At 35.4% G+C, this 15,875-nt stretch overlaps 1 non-coding gene across 1 annotated transcript; it reads left to right on the top strand.

Moving 5' to 3' along the window:
• Nucleotides 1-10,117: 10,117 nt before the first annotated feature.
• LOC121217064 (small nucleolar RNA R71) lies at nt 10,118-10,225 on the top strand. Its single transcript, XR_005913289.1, has one exon. It is a non-coding gene; the product is annotated as a small nucleolar RNA R71 (small nucleolar RNA).
• The last annotated feature ends 5,650 nt before the right edge of the window (nt 10,226-15,875 follow it).

The raw sequence follows: 15,875 nt of genomic DNA, 5'->3' as shown, positions 1-15,875 counted from the left end.
TTTTGACGAAAAAATCGATCGCACAGCTCGCAGACACTGAATAGAAATAAGGCGAAGCCTAAGATACACAGAGGAAGAGTAAGAGGACGATATCTCAACTACGGCCGAGGAGATGGTTGAAAATCAAGACAATTAGCTACCTCCTGCGATACCTGTTGAACTAGCAAATCAAAATCCTGCTCCTCGTACTATGTATAGTCATACTAAACCTACTTTAACAAGAACTGAGTCAAGTATAGTTAGGCCAGCTATTGCTGCGAATAATTTTGAACTAAAACCTAACACTATTCAAATGATATAGAAATTTGTTCAGTTTGATGGTTTGCAGGATGAAGATCCAAACTACCACTTGACAAATTTCCTAGAATTTTGGATACATTTAAAATTAATGGCGTTTCTGACGATGTCATTCGTCTTTGGTTATTCCCTTTTTCATTGAGGAACAAAGCTAAATAGTGGTTGAACTCGTTACCACAAGGGTCAATTACTACTTGGGAACAAATGACCGAAAAATTTTTATTAAAATATTTTCCACCAGCTAAAATGGCCAAATTACGTAATGATATCTGTTCGTTTGTGCAGATGGACATAGAAACTCTTTACGATGCATGGATAGATACAAGGACCTACTACAAAGGTGACCTCACCATGGATTACCTCTATGGTTGCAAGTTCAAACATTCTACAATGGTGTGAACCCCTCGACAAGACAGATGATTGATGCAGCAGCCGGGGGAACCATCAATAACAAAACACCTGAAGAGGCTTACGAATTTATTGAAGAGATGTCACTGAATAACTATCAGTGGCAAGTCATGAAGACTAAGCCAACTAAAACAGTAGGCGTTTATAACGTCGACTCGGTTACTATGCTGTCAAACCAGGTAGAACTTCTAAATAAAAAGATTGATGGTTTACTTGGTTCTTCGCAGGTTCATCAAGTAATGCACTGTGAAGTCAGTGGAGGTGGATCAAGCAATTCAGAATATCAATCCTATGGCCACAGCATGGAGAATGAACAATTAAATTACATGGGTAATAACCTCGATCTCAAAATAATCCTTATAGCAATACTTATAATGCAGGTTGGAGGAACCACCCAAATTTCTCCTGGGGTGGTCAAGGGAATCAGAGGCCACAGAATCCTTCGGGTTTTCAACAACTACCCTATCAACAGGAAAAGAAATCAAACCTTGAAGAGATGGTATCTAAATTTATCTCGGTGTCAGAAACTCATTTCCAGAACACCGAGACAGCACTTAAAAATCAACAAGCGTCGATCTAAGGGCTCGAAACTCAGATAGGCCAGCTGTCCAAGTAATACTGAACCCAACCCAAGGGAACAGCTCAACGCAATTAATGTTCAAGATAAAGAAAGATTTGGTGAGCTTGAGCCAGAACCGAGGCAAGAAACTGTGGCGAGCAGAGGTTAAGGTGAGGTAGGTCATAATAAAAACAAATCAATGAATGTCGAATATAAACCTCGTGTGCCATACCCCAACGTGACAAGGAAAGACGGCTCAGATGAACAATTTGGTAAATTCCTTAAATTCTTAAAAAATTACACATTAACTTACTGTTTATTGAAGCTCTATCACAGATGCCAAACGCAATGAAATTTTTAAAGGAGCTTTTAGCAAATAAGCGAAAGTTGGACGAGGCATCGCATGTGGAGCTAAACGCAGTTTGCTCAGCTATTCTGCAGAATAAGCTACCCAAAAAATTAAAAGATCCAGGGAGTTTTACAATTCCTTGCTTAATTGGTAGTTTAGATGTTACTAATGCATTAGCTGATTTAGGGGCTAGTATTAACGTCATGCCCTACAAAATGTTCAAACAATTAGGTCTTGGGAAACCCAAACAGACTAGGATGAGCATTCAATTAGCAGATAAAACTATAAGATTTCCTAGGGGTATTATTGAAGATGTGCTAGTTAAAATCGATAAATTTATATTTCCCGTTGACTTTATTGTTCTAGACATAGAGGAGGATAACAACACTCCTTTGATTTTAGGAAGGCCCTTTTTAGCAACTGCTAAAACGATTATTGATGTTAGCATAGGTGAGCTCACACTTCGTGTGGGAGACGAAACAATCACCCTTCAAGCTCGCAATTCCAGCAACACATCGGAAATTGAAGGTGATCGTTTAAACCATTCTACTAAAACTGACAATATGGTGCAACCTACTTTGCAGGAAATGAGTCTGAAGGAAGTACATGATCCATTCTCAAGCAATATTAGAGGACCTATTTATGAAGAATGAAGGCTACAAATTGAGGAGCTAGATGAATGGTGGACACATAAACCGAGAACACACGATAAACCAAAACTACGCCAAGATGAGCTCAATACCTTTCCAAATTAACTTAAGGTTGGAGATAAAGTTTTATTAGATGCCGCAGATCCTCACATTGTCACTACCAAACCGAATGAAGAAATCTCTCTTACGATACTTAGCACTTTCCCATTCGGTATAGTTGAGGTAAGTCATCCCAAGTTCGGCACTTCTAAGGTAAACAACACCCGTCTAAAACCTTATCTTGATAAGAATGATAGCAGGAATGAGGAGTATAAACTCCTCTAACCCCGATGACCATTCAAATGGAGAGGTAAGTTGAGCTTAGACTATAAATAAACGCTTCTCGGGAGGCAACCCGAGCACTAACTGTATTAACTTCTTTAAATTTTAGTGTTTAACACCTAACTTACTAATGGAGCTCTTGAACACAGGTTTACCACACAAACATGGCCACGAACACGGGCGTGCCTAAGGCCGTGTTGAAACAGGACAAAGATTTTCCCCAGCACGGGCTACGATAAATCGCCATGACCGTGTGACATGGCCGTGGATGAACCTGCCAAAACAACACGGGCGTTCAACACGCCCGTGCCAAGCAACCGTGGGTGAACCTACCAAAACAACACGGGTGTGGCCCTTAATACACGGGCCTGGGAGAAGTGAACAAAGACAAACACGGCCGTGCGCACTAATATGCCCAAGGTACACGGGCGTGGGAAAATTGTCAGACGCACCCAAATTCAAAATTCGCGAATCACACGGGAAAAAATTAGGGAACATAGGTGTGTTCCCTGGTCGTGTGTCCCAAAATCTATAAATACCCTGCACTATTCATTGTCTTTTTCACTCAAAACCCCTAACCCTAGCCGCTGCAAGCCCACACGGCCTCCCTACCATGCCCGTGCGCCGTTCCCCACTCCATTCTTTGACGCCCAATATCTCTCCCTTAGCGTTTGTTTACTCTTTTCACTTCTATTTTACTTATTTCTAATGATTATTATCAAAACAATCTTCATTTTTTCTCTTACTATTTTCATTTTGCTCATTATTCTATCATTTAATTTGCATTCTTAGGTTATTTACCGTACATTTCATGTTGAATCAAGTTGTTAGGAAAGCCTCATTCTATTGTCATACCTATGCCATTACTATGCTCATTCTCATGCAATTACCATGCTAATGTCACGAAATTATGCTATCAATTTGATTACTTTGGTTGAGTTTGGTTAGTATTAATAGTTTTGGCAGAAGTTGTTAGTTCAAATTCATGGCTTTTTCCTTTTTAAATTCGTTTACCTACTATTTTTCTTTTTTATATTGCAGGTATACCATGTCATCTTCATGTGGTAAAAAGGCCGTTGTCCCTGCTTCAAAGAAAAGGAAGGGAGCGTCATCTTCCTCGGGTCCTACCACGAAAATTTGTCACCCTTTCCTGCAGTTCCCCATTGGGCCCCAAGAAGAACTTTTCCAAATATTCCGGGTCCGACCCTTAATTGTGGGCCGCTGCATCGACTGGGCTGCAGTAGAACAAGTTCAGTTGGCTGATGCGATTCAGGCCCTCCTAACCACCGACCCTTGGGAGCTTTTCTTTGGGATCATTAAGCCGACGTATCTCGAGCTCACTATGGAATTATGCTCAACATTTCATCTTTAAACCGTGATGATGAACTACGATGATCCCGGTACATGTCCAATTTTTCCTAGGCGGATTAGGCTGCCAGGTAAGCATCCCAAAATTCGGTACTGCATTAGGCTTATATACGGATGAGTTCAAGGAGGAGAATGACTTACATGCTCTCAACTGCCACATCCATCGTTCTCCTTCACGATGCTGGGATGCACTAGTACCAGGTTCGGCCACCTATAATCCTAGCCGCTCCAAGGCATCGGCTCTCCCTCCATCCCTAAAGTACTTACATGCCATTTTGGCTCACAGATAATAGGAAGGCGAGAGAGCACTGGCGTCGTCAACACTCACGATGCCTACTTTCTATGGTGTATGTCGCACGGGCACATCATAGACCTTGCCTATTCCATTGCCCTCACAATTCAGCACCAAACGGAACGACATAGGAAGGGGGTCATCTCCATTGGCCCCTATGTTACTCGGTTGGCTCAACACTTCGGGCTCTTCAACACCGCGGCCCAAGAATCATCATTGACCCTCATTGGCCAGATGTCTTCACAAGGCATCTCGAGCATGCTAAGCGTAAGGATGATCAAAAAGTCCCAAGGAACCTACCCTCCTAAATATCGTCTCGCCCAATATACTGAGGAGGAGGCACCCTGAGGACATTACTAATGATGCCCCCCACAGCACAAGAACCCACCGTCTCAGCCACCACCACCCTCTCGTCCAGTTCATGCGGTGACTTCATATGCTGACATCTCTGAGCGCCTCACTCGATTCGAGTAGCAGTGTTTTCAACGATTTGATAACATTGATGCTACTCTACAGTAGATTTGTCAGCACTTCGACATCTCATCGCCACCACCACCTCGCGAACCATCAAGCGATGATGATGTTTAATTTTTTTATTTTTATTTTTATTAATTTCACCTTTAACTTTTAAAATGTTAATTCATTTTTGTTACTATTTTAGGTTTTATAAAAAAATCTAGGATAATTATTTATGAGTAATTATTCTTCCTAATCTCCCCTAAAAGGTTCTTGATTTTATCACAGTTATAAAGAGCTACAAAGCTCACCATTACCTAGGAACTTGAAACTCCACTGGGAAAGGTTCTCCACGACTGCCATGTCCTGCTCGACTACGACCATAGCTACCACCAGAAATAATATTCTTTTGGCGTAGGACTTATGGACTAATGAATATCTACCACTGCCGGAGTATCCTCCTCCACCCTCACACCGATTATTCTCCAAAACTCCAGTTCAAGGAAATTCATTCATCACTCAGGAAGTTTTACTTCTCTCCCTATCTTATATTTATATTCTCTTCTATAGATCTATCTTTGTACATTAAGGGCAATGTAAATCTTAAATGTGGGGGGTATTCATTTCACTATCAGAAAAATCCCTGAATGATTGCCTTGTTCTCTTGAAAAGCTCTCATATCATGTTTAGGATAAATTTTGATTGATTTATGATTTTTATTGATATATCTTAAATTAAAACATAGGTATTTATGCTTTGATTGTTTAAACTTTAAGAAATTAGGGAATCAAGCATGATAAGTTGATTTTTGAAGAATTAAAAACTTTTAGGTTGTTTCCCTAAGTTTAGGTATTATCTTGAGTTGGAATTCACAAGTTTAAACATCAAAAAGCCATAATTTTTGTGAGATCTTGAGCCTTTAGAGCATCTATTATTTCTTTCATGCTCACTTTCATTATGAGTGTGTTAGTATTGAATTATTATTCTAGAACTTGCTTGATTATGCATGTCAAGACCACACCATTTGATTTGATATTTCAAGATGATAAAGGCATTTAGGATTAACCCACGCATTCCATGAAAAGCCTATCTTCACAATTAACCCTTAGTGAACCCCCTTGAGCCTAACAACCTATTAATTGATTTACTCTTAATATTAACCCATAACTCATTATTGCTGAAATCCCCTAAATTAATTTGATCCCTATTTTTGTCGAGATTTGAATTGGAATAGTTGCTTAGTTATGTTTTATTCTATTTTGTAATTTGACTTGTTCTTAAAAAAAATACATGTGTACATATTAGTAGTAGTGATCTTCTAAGCTAAAGAAGCTAAATTCCATATTCTGAGAAAAAAGCTCTGTTGTACGCTATTGATGACTAGTCATTTTTCTAGTTAGGTAATTTTTCAATTCAATCTCAATTCTAACTTTTTCTTTCAACTTGTGACCACACCCCTTAACCAAGCCTCGTTACAACCCTCTAAAGACCTTTTGGTTGATGTATCATCTCAATTTATAGTGGTGGAGATTTGATTTTCATGCAAGCCTATGGTAATAACTTTTCATATTGACTGATGAGTGCTAATTTCATTGTCCTTAAACACTTTGAGTGATTTGAATGAATCTTTAGTGAGGATGTTAAACTCCGTGAGATTTCAAATTGAGGTAACCACTTAGATAAGGGGAGATGCCTAAGTTTTGCGTGATTAAATACTCAACTTGGAATGTTTAAAGCTCTAATGTTCTTTTAGTTGAATTCTCAATGTACAACTACTCATGAATTAGTTTGAGATATTTCCGATAGAGATTATAACTTGAGAAGAATTTATTTTGATAATGAGTTGAGAATTTTTCTTAAGGATAAGCAAATGCTTAAGTGTGGGGATATTTGATAAACCGTAATTTATACATATTTTTACCCAATGCTTAACACATTTTATGGATGATTTTTCCTTAGAATTGCTGAATTCGATGCCCCTAATGCCTTAATTTCATGTTTTATACTTAAGTGAGCATAGGAGAGCGAAAGGAATGAGAAACGGGACAACAATGGAGAAAATGGGCCAACGTACGAAATCAACACGGCCTGGACTTCCTCACACGGGCAGACCACACGGTCGTGTCAATTTGGCAGAATCGAAGCATGACTCACACGGGTAGAACACATGCCCGTGCCATTCTAACAAGCTCGAGCATGACCTAAAATAATTGCACACGGGCGTGTCCCTACTGAGCCCAAGTTGAGTCTAATTTGAAAAAGGTTAATTTTGAGGGCTTCTAGGCATACTAAAGCCTATAAATACACCCTAAAGGAAGAGGGAAAAGGAGGCACAGGGAGGAAGGAAGGAATTACTCGAAGGAAGCTGATTGATCCATCTCAGAAGTCGGATTCATCATCAAGACTGAAGATCTCCCCTCAATTTCCCTTCAGGAGTTTTGGGTTTTCTTTATGTTTTGTGTTCATTATTCTTCTGAGATGTTTTCCTTTTTAGTTACGAACTAAAACCCCTAAATACGTAAGGGGAATGAAACCTAAGACAGATCTTGTTATTATTAACTAAATTGTATGATAAATATTTGACTTGTTCTTAATTATGCGTTCTTAATTCTTGTTTTGATATTCAGGATATTGATTCAAGTTAAGCTCTTATTCAAAGGAGGAATAGCCCCTGTGTAAGAGTACAATTGTCTTAATTAAGTTGAGTTGATTGTGCGCCTAGTGATAGGGTGGCAAGATTTTGCCGGATTAGGGTGAAACCTAATAAGGGGATCCATAGATCGAGTTAATACAACCCTAGGAAATTAATTAGAAAAAGATTTCAATTATTCAACCTAGGGTTAGACGTTGTTAGTCTCGAAAGGGATAATAATATAACTTAGGGATTTCTACGGATCAAGTCAAATGAATAAATCGTCCGATTCAGAGTCAAATAACAAGTGAAGTCTAGGTGGATTTTTCCTTAGGTATTGTCTAAATTCAATCGTTTTCCAAAAGTAATCCCCCAATTCTATTTTCTATGAGTTCTTAGTTTAGTTAATTAGTTAGTTAAAACAAACCCCCTTATTCTTAGGCTAGATAATAAAAAGACAGACATTACTAGTACTTTTATTTCCTTTGGGTTCAACAATCCAGTCTTGCTAAAACTATACTACTGTTCGATAGGTACACTTGCCTACATCGTGATAATAGTTAGTTTCAAGAACGATTAATTATAAATTTATAAAACTTATCATACAAAAATCACGATCAATTAACAAGATTCGGACCTTGGCGGATACACGGATTCAACCAATCACACCAGTTTGGCACCCAGTGCCTCATCGGATAGTTCGAAGCAAAGTTGACACCTAGTGTCTCATCGGCCTAGCCGAAGAAAATTGGTACCCAATACCTCATCGAATCTATCCGAAGAAATATAATGACACCTAGTGTCTCATTGACTCGAGGTCGAAGTATCCCAGAACTCTTCCAATCTTATGGCATGCCAACTATATCCGACCTAGCCCAATACTGTTAATAGGGTATTTGATTCACTTTCTCAATTTAATAATTCTTTCATCAATATACCATTCTAATAATCACATATATTCACACATTTTCACAATTTCATACATTTTCATTCAATTCAATAAATATATTTCAATTATTCATATTAATTCATAATTCAATACAATTCAATTCACTTTTCAATATCAAATATTCAAATATCTCAAATCTCATATATTCATATCAATTTCCTCATATTTCCAATCAATATATTTTTCAATATAACATTCATTCAATATTCAAATTTTTACATAAATCATATATATTATATAATTCAATTAATATAATTTCAATCAAAATAATTTCAATCAATATAAATTCAGTAAATTCATCGCATACCAAAATCAATCCATTTCAATTGTAAAACATCATAATTCTAACACTAACAATTGCCATATGTATATAAATATAACAAATAATGACTAAGTTCGAATTATAGAAATACAAACCGTATTTTCTCGAGCTAACTCCCGTTGTCTTTTCCATTTTTCCTTGCTTAGCTGAGATTTCCTGAGACAACATTAGCAGTGAGAATTAAAACAATTCATATTCATTAATTCACTACTAATTTATATCTAATTAATACAATTTCTATTCAATTTCTACTTTAATTTCAATTTAATCTTAACTAAATTCACTTACTTTTTCTATCTTAATTCATACTTCATTTCTATTCAAATTTTGTCCAAACTCATACTTAACTATTAAATTTCCAGCATATTTTCCTAATTTCGAAATTTCATCAATTTAGTCCCTACAACATAAAACTTATGAATTACTTTACAATTCTATCTTTTTCATCATTTTACTCAACATGAACATTATCTAGAAATTTAATAACTTTCAAAATATCAACTTAATTTCATCAAAACTTTGTTCTAAAGCTTTTAAAACATCAAAATTAATTGAAAAGAGCTATATTGACTTACCAATTAAACTTTAAATCTTCAAACCTTCAATTTTCCCTTTTCTTTCTTTCCTTTCTTTTTCTCCTTCTTTCTCCCCTGTTTCACGTTTGCCTATTCTGTTTCTTTCATTTTTATTTCTTTCATTTACTTTGTTTTGTTAAATATATATATTTAATAATCAATATTTATTTTACATTTGTATACATTTTTATTATTACACCTGTCACAAATTTTACCATACATTTGTCATACCTTTATTTATTTATTTCATAAAAATATTATAATATAATTATTTAATTAATAAATATCTTTTATAAATAATAAATATCTACTAATAATTAAATATACATATTAAAAATATATGTATTCAATTTATTACACATGTATTTTATAATTACCACACATTTGTCACTATTTTAATTTATTTCACAATATAATATAATATTAATATTAATTAATAATTATTAAAATAATTTAATATTTAAGTAAATATCTATTTATTATCAAATACTTGTATTACAAATGTGTGTATTTTTATTTATACACTTATATCAAATCATTTTCATACACTTGTCTTTTTTTATTTATTTTATTTATTTTATTTACCATGCAATTGTCAAAAAAATATTATAATATAATTAACATAATTTACAATAAAATAATAATATAATCTAAAAAAATCTAGGATTTTATCATGCTATGCCGCCTCATCTAATGAGATAGGCATAATTGCCTATTTGGTCCTTTTTATTTTCTATTAATCTACAATTCAACTGTCATCCTTTATTCAATTTAGTCATTTTTCCTAATTTCTCTTAATTAAGCTAAATTCACTTAATTAAAGCCTAGTTAATTACTCAATTAACTTTGTAATTATTTTTAATAAATATTTTCTAATCTATTTTTCAGAAACGGAGACCCGAAAATACATTTTTTGATAACCTTAAAATTCGGGTCATTACACCCATGGTGAGGGCACCTTCTCAATAAGTCTTTGCATCTCTCCCATGCATCATAAAGTGTTTCTAAATCCATCTGGACAAAAGAAGAGATATCATTCCTTAATTTAGCCGTTTTAGCCGGTGAAAAATATTTAAGCAGAAATTTTTCGGTCATTTGTTCCCAAGTAGTGATTGACCCTCGTGGCAACGAGTTTAACCACTGTTTAGCCTTATTCCTCAATTAAAAGGGAAATAATCGAAGGCAAATAGCATCATCAGAGACTCCATTGATCTTAAAAGTGTCCCAAAATTCCAAAAAATTCGCTAAATGAGTGTTTGGAACCTCATCCTGCAAACCTTCAAACTGAACAAACAGTTGTATCATTTGAATCGTGTTAGGTTTCAGTTCAAAATTATTTGCAGCAACAGCAGGTCTAACTATACTCGATTCGGTTCCTGTTAAACTAGGTTTAGCATAATCATACATAGTACGTAGAGTAGGATTCTGTTCTACTGGATTTGCAGTAACTACAGGGGGTAGCGGATTATTCTGATTATCAGCCATCTCCTCGGTTGTGATGTGAATATCGTCCTCTTGCCCTTCCTCTAAATATTGTAAGCTTCGCCTTATTTCTCTTCGGTTTCTGCGAGCTGTGCTTTAGATCTCACTGTAAAAAAGCAAAGGTCTTGACGGGTTCCTTCTAGTCATAAACTAGAGACACCTGCCCGAAGTAAACGAGAGGAAATTTAGAAAAGAAAAATTAAACTAAAAACAAGAAGTAAATTGCAATAAAAGTAAAAATAGCTAAAGTAATAAAAATCAAATGTTCCTAATATCTTAGTTCCCGGCAACAGCGCCAAAAACTTGATGATCGAAAAACTAACTAAAAATTCAACTAAGGCAAGCACACCTATCGAACAGTAGTATAGTTATGGTGAGACCAGAAATATCATATCCACGAGGACTAAACGTACTAGTAATTACTATCTTTTTATTATCTAGCCTAAGAATTAAAGGTTGTTTTTAAACTAAACTAATTTTCTAAGATTATGACAGAGATGAAAGTTGGAAAATACTTTAGAAAAACCAAAGGAGAAGACAATACCCAAGAAAGAATCCACCTAGACTTCACTTATTACTTTTGACTTAGACAATTTATTTACTTAACTTATTCTGTAGAAATCCCTGATTTATGTTAATATCCCTTTCGAGACTAAAAACAACTGACTCTAGGTTGATTAATTGAAATCTCTTTTTAATTAAAACCCTTATTGTCGCATTAACTCGATCTATGGATTCCCTTTTTAGATTTGACTCTAATCCGACAGATTTATGTCATCCTATCTCTAGGATTGCATGCAACTCCGCTTAATTATGAATGATCTACTCTTAAATAGGGACTTTCCTCTACTGAATAAGCACATCAAAAACCTGAATTAATATCCTGGAATATTAAAGCAAGGATTAAAATTCACAATTAAGAATAAGAACAAATATTTATCATATAAATCAAAGAGTAATAAGATTCATCTTAGGTTTCATCTCCCTTAGGTATTTAGGGAGTTTAGTTCATAATAATAATGGAAAATATCTCAAAGTTTGAAAAACAACAAAACATAAAGAAACTCAAAGAACTCCTAGGAGATTGAGTGGAAGTCTACAGTCTTGATGTAGATCTTACCTCCGAGGTGATTCTGATGGCTTTCTTTAGGTATTTTCTGCCTTCTACTCTCTGTCCCCCTTCTAATCCTCTTCTAGGGTCTTTATATATACTCTTGAATACCAAAATCATCCCAAAATAAGCCTTTTCAGAGTAGAACTAGACTTAGGTTCGACAAGGACACGGTCGTGTACCACGCCCGTGTTAAGGTGCTAAGGCCATGTGTAATTCTGACTTGGATTAATGTCGACACGACCATGACACATGGGCGTGTGGTCTACCCATGTGTCACTCACGAGTGTGTGGATCACCCGTGTGGAAGTGTCTAAGCCATGTGAAAAACTGATTTAGGATCAATTTATCCATTTTTGGCCAATTTCTCGCTCTTTTTGTTATCCTAAGCTTTCCTAAGTATAAAACATGAATTTAAAGGATTAGAAGCATCGAATTCAATAAAACCAAGGAAAAATCATCCATAAATATGCCAAGCATGGGGTAAAAATATGTATTTATTATGGTTTATCAGATTGAAAATTAGAAGGGAAAACAAATAAAACACCTCCGCACAGACAAGGCTTACAGTTCTGTTTTGATGAGTTTAATGAACTATACAAGTCAGCAGGGATCATGAGACACTTGACAGTTTGTCATACTCCATAACAAAACAGCATTGCAGAACGAATGAACAGAACGATCATGGAGAAAGTTTGATGTATGTTGTCGAATGCTAACTTACCAAAGTCATTTTGGGTCAAAGCAGTGTCTACTGCATTTTTTTTATCAATCGATCTCTATCCGTTTTCGTTGAGAAAAAGACTCCACAAGAGGTATGGTCTGGTAATCCTACTGACAATTCTGATTTAAAAATCCTTGGGTGTCCTGCGTATGCTCATGTTAATAATGGAAAATTAAAACTGAGATCCATTAAATGTGTTTTTCTTGGTTATAAAATTGGTGTAAAAGGGTATAAGTTATGGTGTCCTGAAAATAGAAAGGTTGTGATTAGCAGAAATGTTATTTTTGATGAAACTGCTCAAGATTAATCTAGAATCTACAACAGAGTCAGCTCCTCAAGCTAGTACAAAAAATTCAGAATAGAGTTGTTTCTTCACCACAATACTCTATCACCAAAAATAGAACTAGAAGAGAAACTAAACCTCCAAAGAAGTATGCCGAAGTAACAACCCGGTTTAGACCCTAGTCGGAATAGTGGTTTCGAGACCGCAAATTTGAGTCAGAAAAATATTTTAATATTATTTTTCGTGCTTATTATATGTGGATTTACATGTGAGAAAGTCCCGTATAAAAATTTGATCATTTGTGTGCTTAATTTGATAAAAGGATCTAAACGCATAAAATGTAAAAATGGCTTGCTAATTGATAAAGTGCCTATTTGCTATGTCTTTTTAAATGAGAGGTCCTTATGTTGTTATTTGACCATTGAACCTATGAGTGGACAATAATGGCCTTAATGTTAATGTTTTAAATGTTTATAATGTAAGGGTAAATTGGTAATTAATAAATTAATATGTGTTAAATAAAAGAAATGTTAAAATTAGCTCATTTTAAGTGTTCTTTAACTGAAAATCAAAGAAAAAGAAAAGGACAAAGAATACCTAGGGTTTGTCCAATGCTTTCTTTGATTAAGGTATGTGTTTTGATTCGATTTTGATAATTTCTACGTTTTTTGTGATCGTTGCTTAGAGTTCTATCAAGCCCATGTTTGAATTTCTGAAATTGTTGATGATTTTCAGTTGAGCTGTTGATGAAATTAAGAGTTTTATGAAGTTTGATGTTAGTAACTGAAAGATATGTATTGGGTTCACTTGTTTTGTCTTTGAATTTTTGATGAATTTGAGTAAAATAGGCTAAAATGTGAAATGTGAGGGCTAATTTTTAAAATGCCATAAATACGTTATATGGATTGATTTGAATAAATGTGTGATTGAAAAAGTCAAATTTGAATTTATATAGATCAAGAACCAAAGAAAACAAAATTAGACCGGGGAAAGTCAAAAGTTTTCGAGTAGTCGATTCCGTTCGTTTAAATCCGTATAAGGTAAGTCGATATACAAATAAATGTGTTTTAAATTGAATTATTATTGTTTATATGCTCTTGAATAAAAAAAACCATAGGAATAGTTAGGATACATATTTCATGACATAGGATCCGATATTTGTTTTTGTGTAAGACTACGTCTTGGACGTTGACATCGACTTATGATTTACGTGTAAGACCATGTTTGGGACATCGGCATCGTATTTGATTTCGTGTAAGACCCTGTCTGGGATAGTGGCATTGATATTTGATTACATGTAAGACCACATCAAGGACATTGGCATTGTACGAGCTTTTCGAGTTATCCGCATATCCTTATGATTCTGAATGGTTCAACGAGCATTCCAAGAAACGAATGATTATATGAAATGTGTATCCGATTCAGGTACGTTTGAAATTGTATATCATATTTGATGTTGAAAGGTAAGTATATGTATCTTTGTGATCAAGTGATTGTATGTGACAAAAGTATGAGAAAATATGATATATGTGCAAATGAATGGGGAATATGTGAAATGTATTTGAGCTATGTGGTTTGTGATAGCATTTGGCTAAAGAGTATATGTATATTATGATGCTTATATGTTTATATTGTTAAGTTTATTTGTATATGGCTTACTAGGCTATTGAAAGCTTACATTGTGCGTCTTTCAACTGTTTTATAGATATCGAAGCTACCAGAAGCTCGGGGATCATCGAGGATCATCACCACACTATCAAACTCTATTTTGGTACATTTTGAAAATGTCAATATTGGAGTATGGCATGTATAGGCTAGAAGGATTGGGATATGTTTTGTAATATGTATATCATGCCATGTGATATGGCTAGATTATGGTTTGAATTTGGTATATGATATGTGATGCAATGTTGCTAATATAAGGTGTTTTAGGTTGACCAAAAGAAATGGTCAGTTTGGTAATTTTTTGGCATATGTTTGATTGTGAATTTGGTAAGAATTTGGCATGAGAATGAATGAGGTAAATTGATGTTACAAATTATATGTTTTGGTATGTCTTTGGCTTACGAATGTTATGTTTTGATTTGTGAATTATGAATAAAATAGGTTGATGAATATATGATATGAAAGATGTATGATTTGGGTTTGAAATTGGTTAAAAATATGATGCTTTATATTCCTTTTTGATGCTTGTAGGAAGGACCCTTAATGGGTGGCAATTTGGCCTAGCAAATGGCCTATTTTTCCCCACACGGGCATGTGTCTCAGTATGTTCCTCGAGGGCCATTTTGAAATGAGCCTAAGCAGACCACGCGATCGCACACATGGGCGTGTGCTAGGCCGTGTGGCCAATTCAGTTTCGACCACAGGCTAGACACACGGGTGTGTGGTTAGCCATGTGGCCAAGTCAGTAGCATCCCTAATTTTCACATGGCCTGACACACAGGCGTGTCTTATGGCCATGTGGACAAGTCAGTATGTGTGGCCTATTTTGATACGGCCTAGACACACGGTCGTGACTAAAGTCGTGTGAGGCACATGACCTGTTCACACGGACGTGTGACCTGTACAACTTTGAAAAATGTTTAAGTTTTGAAAAATTTTGTATAAGCTCGGTTTAGTCCCAACCCCTTTCTAATGCATGCTTAAGGTCTCGATGACTTATATAAAGGACTTTATGGTTATATTTGAATATGATTGTGGATGATGTATATGAATTGATCGTAAAATGTTCTGATTTTTCTGATAACGCCTTTAACCCTAGTCTGACGACGGATACGGGTTAGTGGTGTTACATTTAGTTGGTATCAGAGCTACAGTTTAGTCGATTCTAAGACTAACGTAGCATTTGTGAGTCTAGCTATACATGTCATATTTATGAACTGCGATAGTATGATGAATCCTAACAATGAAAATGTGTTTTTATATGGCAAATAGATCCCGAACGAGCCGTAGCTGACGATGTCGAGAGCAATGCGTCTGCTCCCATGCAAGGGACAACGCCATCTGACTCTAGACCAGCTACGAGTAGCCATGACGAAGAGGTGAGACAAGCCTTCTATCAAATGATGAACGATTGGTTCACCTAATATATCCA

This window comes from Gossypium hirsutum, chromosome A02 (assembly GCF_007990345.1).
Source record: "Gossypium hirsutum isolate 1008001.06 chromosome A02, Gossypium_hirsutum_v2.1, whole genome shotgun sequence".
Classification (NCBI taxonomy): domain Eukaryota; kingdom Viridiplantae; phylum Streptophyta; class Magnoliopsida; order Malvales; family Malvaceae; genus Gossypium; species Gossypium hirsutum.
The sequence above is the reverse complement of the archived record's forward strand: the minus strand, read 5'-3'. Positions and strand labels throughout refer to the sequence as shown.